At 43.7% G+C, this 6247-nt stretch overlaps 1 pseudogene; it reads right to left on the bottom strand.

The window, feature by feature from the left end:
* Positions 1 to 918: 918 nt before the first annotated feature.
* On the bottom strand, positions 919 to 1035 carry LOC126458982 (5S ribosomal RNA; annotated as a pseudogene).
* Positions 1036 to 6247: the final 5212 nt, after the last annotated feature.

Here is a 6247-nt window from a genome sequence, read left to right as displayed (position 1 = left end):
ACCAGGATTTACCACACACGCTTCCGGGGAAAAAATTTTAAACTCAAACACGGTAAAGTTGGGAGGGGGCGTTCTGCAAGCACTGTTTCAATTCCGTGCAGATAATGACACACTGGAGCCCTGGTCGTCAAACTGCTGTCCGACTCATCTGTTCGTGTGGCCCCAGTTTCTCAGCCGTATTTTATAATAATAGTCTTCTAGCAACTAACAGAAAAATCCAAAAACGTCAAATAAGAGCTTCTCTTGCTCCGCAACAAACAAAAATACTTACAGAGACAATAACAGTTTTAAGATGAGCTCGATTTTAATTGGCGCCGGTAAATTCGAGCGTCAGCTAAATTAAGGTTCGCCGCTTACGTCAGGGGCAGAGTGGTACGTAGCGCAGCCACTGCGCGGTTAATAGAAGTGAGGGTGGGATATTTTATTGTTTGTCTTTCACGGCTGACAGCTCAAGAGCGTGCGAAGCTAGCGCCGATCAGCTGCTACGGTATAAATATCAAACGGAAGTAACATGGATTCGAGAGTGCGCATTACAGAGACGGTCATCTTCAACTGTGGTACATGTTTGTAGAAACTAATATTTGAATCAAATTACGGCTCTCGTAATACGATACTATGATTAAAATGAAAATGGCATTCAAAACATTTAGTAAACATTTGTGACCGTGTCCCATATTGCAATTACTGTTGTTAAATAAAAGAACATACTAACTATAGCACTCCGTCTTCAGGCCACAAGTGGCCCATCGGGACCATTCGACCGCCGTGTCATCCTCAGGTGAGGAAGCGGATAGGAGGGGCATGTGGTCAGCACACCGCTCTCCCGGTCGTTATGGTGGTTTTCTTTGACTGGAGCCGCTACTATTCGGTCGAGTAGCTCCTCAGTTGGCATCACGAGGCTGAGTGCACCCCGAAAAATGGCAACAGCACATGGCGGCTGGATGGTCACCCATCCAAGTGCCGGCCACGTCCGACAGCGCTTAACTTCGGTGATCTCACGGGAACCGGTGTATCCACTGCGGCAAGGCCGTTGCCAACATGCTAACTATGCGGGTTGTCAATTAACAGTAAGATCAGTACGGGAAGATGTGGTAAAGTAGCCAGCATGGGAAAAATGGCCATTGGATATTTTTTGCCCTGAACAGTGCTGCTGCCTGGCGAGAAGTGGTCAGACTAGTTCTAATGTGCATATCTCGTCACTGTTGTCCGTGAGATTGACAGAGGAACTTCGTTGCGTTATTTTTCAGTGAAAACGTCTTGTTTTCGAGTCGTCCGATGTAAACTACGTCATTTACATTATTCTTGCTACCTCACTTGCATCTAGATCAAACATTTCTTACAGTATCAATGTTTGAACAATGTCTTTTGGCCTAATATGACAAAAAAAGAAGTTATGATCCGTCGTTCTATCCCTTGGTGACAATTTTGAATTAATTAAGTCATGTTATTTAAAACGCCTCCTATTTCACGTAATACACAAGTCCGACTGAAAACGGTCTGCTGCTGACACTTGCGGTTCGCCGTCAGATTCGTGAGCCACAACCTCGTTTATGCCATTTATAGTGTCCTCATCTGTCCTTACACGTTTGTCCACGATAAGTTTGTTTGTCGCAAGCACTATTTATACAATCAGAATACACTACCAACACCATATTTCGTGGAACAAAACTTGGGTACACGTTCACACATGGTTCAACCTGATCACACTCCCCTCCACCGCTGGAGAACTGCAACTTTTATAGTCCCTTCGTGACGACGTTGCAGTTCTCCAGGTTGAACCATGTGTGAACGTGTCACGAAGGGACTATAAAAGTAAGTTGTGAGATTGTTGGGCAAACACGATCTATATAAAAAGAAGAAAAACAAGCCATACAAGACATGAGATTACAATAACGACTGCAGCAATCGGATACGAAATGACCCACCCGTGGTTCTAAGAAAATCTGGCGTCTAGGCAGTAATACAAAACAGTGACGAACGAAACAAATAAGGGGCGGGTTGCGGGTGACGCAGTCACGATTCTACTTTCGAAGGAAGTAATTTTCCTGCGTAGCGTCTTCCTTCATTATTTAACAATTATCTAATTTGGTTCCACTGGACACAATCAAGCAACATCACGACAAAAATTGTTATGCTCGCAGTATGTTGTATTCCTGCGGAACTTACAGGACTTGTGTGAACTTTGGAAGGTATGAGATGAGGTACTGCTGGAAGTACAGGTGTGAGTGCGTCTCGTGAGTAGTGTTTAGGTAGCTGACCACTTGCCCGCAGAAGGTGAAGGTCCCCCGTTCGTGTCTCCGTCCATCACACGGTTTCAATCTGCCAGTAAGTTTCACTTCATGTGTGTTTCCGATTGAACAACTACGGTAACACATTTTTGTGTGTGATGCATTGTGGCACACTGAAAAATCCCGCATAAGGGTTTAACTTTCTCCATGTTACCTGCAGACTTCACAAGGGGGATGGCTGTACCGGTGCCTAGGATGTTTGTGAGAAAGATTTATTAGTAACGCCATCACGTGTTGCTTTATCTCCACACTGATGAGTGGAATATATAATGCTGTAAGTATAACATTTTCTATTGTAATGTGGGTTGATAGTGCTCAAACAAAATAAATTAGTAACTGCAAAAGAAATAAGACTGATCACTAGTATCCGGACATAGAATATTGGGCATTAATATGCGTCAGGGCCATCCATCGCTTTTATAACGGGTAAACTCCGGTGGGGGCAGTGTCAATGAGGTATCACAATGTGGAGGAGTGACAGTCCAATTTTCCTCAAGAGCCGAAACCAGAGAAAGTAGTGATTTTGGACAATGGGGTCTGGAGCGAAGTCGACGTTCTAGGTCATGTCAAACGTGTTCCATTGGGTTCAGGTCACGACCCGGGCTAGGCCAATCCATTTCAGGAACGTTATTTTCCACAAACAATTCTGTTACAGATGCTGTTTTATGACGGGGTGCATTGTCAGGCCGGTTCGTCTAACGTAAGCAGTACACAACGCTGTAAAAAACATTCATGTCCTTTGGCATTTGGCGCTTTCTAAAACGCAATGACTAACCACGAAAAACGCCCCCAGAATACCTTAAACACACCTTCCTCCGTATTTCATTTGTCGCACTAGACATGACACCAGATAACGTTGTGCAGGTATTCCAGGCTTTCGGCACATCCACACGGTATAGCGCCGCTGATCATTCAAAATCACTCATCCACTAACCAGTGGCGTCGCTCTTTATACCACTTTAAGCGTCGCTTAGCACTGGCGACAGAAATGTGTGGCTCAATGGGGAGCTGCTCGACCGTTATACTCCGTTCATTTTAACTCACTACGCACAGTCACTGTGCTAGGTGACTGCTCGCACCACTTTGGAACTCACAACTGATTCCTTCCGCTAACTTCACGCGATTTTTTAGATTCACCCTCCGCAATGTTTGACGGTTCCTGTCCGTCAATACATGAGGTCTGCCTGGTGTTGTTCCTTCGCATTTCTGTTTGACAACCACATCACCGACAGTTGATTTGGGCAGATTTAGGAGGGTTTAAATGTCCCTGATGGATTTGTATCTCGAATGACTAGTCCACTGAGTTCTCAGGAAGGATTCTCCCTTCGCGCTCCTTCCTGCCTATATGTCGTCACCTCGAACTATCAGACAGTACTGCCGATTTCAACAACGACGGGTACTTTTAATACCAATAATAATTGAAGGCTAATTCTGTAACAGTATTCTGAAACAGTGTAATTTAATCAGAAAACTACTCTGAGAGCGTCTTTAAGCGAGCAGCTAATTACTGAGTTCTTTGTGAAAGAACTGCCACTAATTTTGGTACTTACTGTCGTTTGTTGCTGGTGGAACAAGATTATGTGAAAGAACTAAGGGTATTTGATGCCACTTCGCGCCCACGTAAGCCGAACATATTTGTATTATTTCTTTTTGGATTCGAAGCTTCAACATTATCTGTGTCGTTTTCACTACAAGGTGCTGCCCGAAAGTTCAAGAAATATGAGTTTTCCACGCAAATGGTTACTCGTACCCTTGAATACCGACATGTGTCTCCCCGTACATCCTTCCTGAAACAGTGTAGGAAACGAATGCGAACAGAGTGGTATAGGTAGCTGCTGGTAAGCATATTTCCGTTGTCGTATTCTCATGAGTATGCGGTTTAACAATGGTTGACCTGAAACAGTAACGTGTATGTATAAAGACTCGGTTTAACTTGGAAAAAAGTGCTACAGAAATGCACTATATGTCAAAGAAAGGTTTTTGGCTATAACGCATCAGGTCTGGCCCAGACTTGCGAGTGGTATAAGCGTTTTAAAATCGGGCGAACATCGTTTGGTGACGACGACCGTTCCGGTCGCAGACAGACCACCCAAGACTTCTTCAACACGTTGGGGTACATGTCGCATCTTTCAGCGAGGATGTGCCAAGATTGCTTGAAGAGGATGAGTAAAAACATCGCCTGAAAGTCTGCAGCGAACTTATACAACTGCTCCAAGACGCGCCGCTTGACTTCTGAAAATGAAGTTGAAGGGGTAAAAATTTGATACAGAGGAGGAGATTCAAGCGAAGTCGCAAAGGGAATTAAACATTCCAACAAGATAAGATTTCAGGATGCATTTCAAAGTGACAGAACCGTTAGGAGCAGTATATTCGCTCCCAGGGGCTCTGTTTTGAAGGAGCTGGTGCAGAATAAGATCTAAGTAAGATCTAATAATTTTGATTAATATACCTCTGGAAACTTCGGATACCGTTAATCGGATCATTAAGAAAATAAACTGAGTATCTTAGACTCCGTTTCTAGATCATTTTACAAAACTGTAATCCGAAAATTGACTGCTGTGGCTTACAAGTTGAGTGGTAGGACTAGTATTCTGGCGAAGCGGCGGTGAAGTATTAATAAGGGCATCCTGATTTATGAACCCCTTGGTTCCTTACACAGGCCAAAGCCTAGTCGTTCCTCTACGAATCGCCATCGAAGCTAATGCACCATATTTAACAATTTGGATATCGACGAGACTAGAGCTTCAGCTCCAACCCTGCTTTTCCCACTCAATACACGATTCGCGTCGCACGGTGGTTGGCACTTCGTGAAGATACGCCGGGTACGCTCAGAAAAAAGAGTCGCCATTATTTGTTTATTTTGATCTTGATATGATCCAATTAAGCATACGGACTTTCATGGGCAAACAGTACCTTGTGCTAGACGGTAGCAGCTGTCAGCATGAAAGAATTTGTGAGGCCGAATCCTATATTAAGCTCTGGCCCAATGCACCATCATCGTTTAGTCTAACGAAAATTCCAAGGACGAGAAAGCACCTATTCTTCTCCACATCAGATTTATTGTCGGCAGCCTTCAGAGTGGAGTGGTGCGGGCCGACATCACTTCCTGTCCTGTGCCAGCATCTTCATCTCAGAGTAGCAATTACAACCCAACGATTTCGACTAGATACATTTCCATTTTTGTCTTCTCCTACACTTTTTGCCTTCCATAGTGGATCAAATACTCGGGTGGAGAGATACGAGGTGCTGCAAACATTCCGCTGGCCTGATGACAAATACTATATGTGCCATACACGTATCTCCTGAATTAACACCTTCCGCAGAAAACAGTCCCAATAACCACACTTAAAATAAGTCTTGTCAGAAATCTGGTTATTAAATTAAAAATATTGAGAGTAACACATAACGAAACACAACGAAATAAACTGCTCAGTTCTTTCCTCAACATAACCGCAGTTGATCCCTAAAGAGAGAAAGGACATAAAATGAGAGAATTATTGAGTTGCACGATTTATGATCGGTGAGCGAAATTGTCCATTTCGAATTATGGTGTTCGCACTGACCTTCCAGAGAGTTTTATGCGAGATGAGCTGTTAAGCTATGCGATACCGAAAAATCCATTTTTTTCCAATAGGTGGGAACGGTACGAACTGTTGGCCGTTTAAACTTTCTTCCAGCAGCGTGGCGGTAGTAGTTTGGCGGTTGGGAACAGGACGGGGGGAGGGGCAGGGCTACTGTTGAACCTTCTTTTCAACATCTTTGTACGATCAGTACAGCCTGCTTTAGGAAGAATCATGTCGGTGGCTCTGCATCTAAAGCATATTTCTGATCGTTTAGTTGCGTCTTTGTGAGTTTTATGTTTGGCAAGTAACAATTCTTCTTTGTAATGCACTCCAATATTTTCGTGGATTTATTTAGTCCTAATCCAAACAATCTAAGAAGTCTAAGCAGTATTCGTT

Source organism: Schistocerca serialis, chromosome 2 (genome assembly GCF_023864345.2).
Source record: "Schistocerca serialis cubense isolate TAMUIC-IGC-003099 chromosome 2, iqSchSeri2.2, whole genome shotgun sequence".
NCBI lineage: Eukaryota > Metazoa > Arthropoda > Insecta > Orthoptera > Acrididae > Schistocerca > Schistocerca serialis.
This window is presented reverse-complemented; position numbering and strand designations above follow the sequence as displayed.